Source organism: Odocoileus virginianus, unplaced genomic scaffold, assembly GCF_023699985.2.
Source record: "Odocoileus virginianus isolate 20LAN1187 ecotype Illinois unplaced genomic scaffold, Ovbor_1.2 Unplaced_Contig_6, whole genome shotgun sequence".
In the NCBI taxonomy this organism is placed as follows: Eukaryota; Metazoa; Chordata; class Mammalia; order Artiodactyla; family Cervidae; genus Odocoileus; species Odocoileus virginianus.
The window spans coordinates 3,138,656-3,138,907 of NW_027224323.1; positions in this window are offsets into that span (position 1 = coordinate 3,138,656).

Sequence of the window (252 nt, forward strand, 5' to 3'; positions counted from 1 at the left end):
CGGAGCATTTATCTCTTCATCACCAGGAATAATCGCTTGCTGTTGGAGACATATGTGTGGTTCGCACGTGGCACACAGGTGCCCACGGAGAGACGCCAGTCACCTGCCTCTCCAAGCCTGTTTGAAGCTTGTGACTCTTGTTGCTCCACAAGTAGGGCTGTGGAAACGGGGGACCCGCCGCGGACAGGGCCACCTCCTGAGTGAGCAGGCTGCTCTGAGGTCACCGCCGGCCTGCAGTGAGGGCAGGTGGGG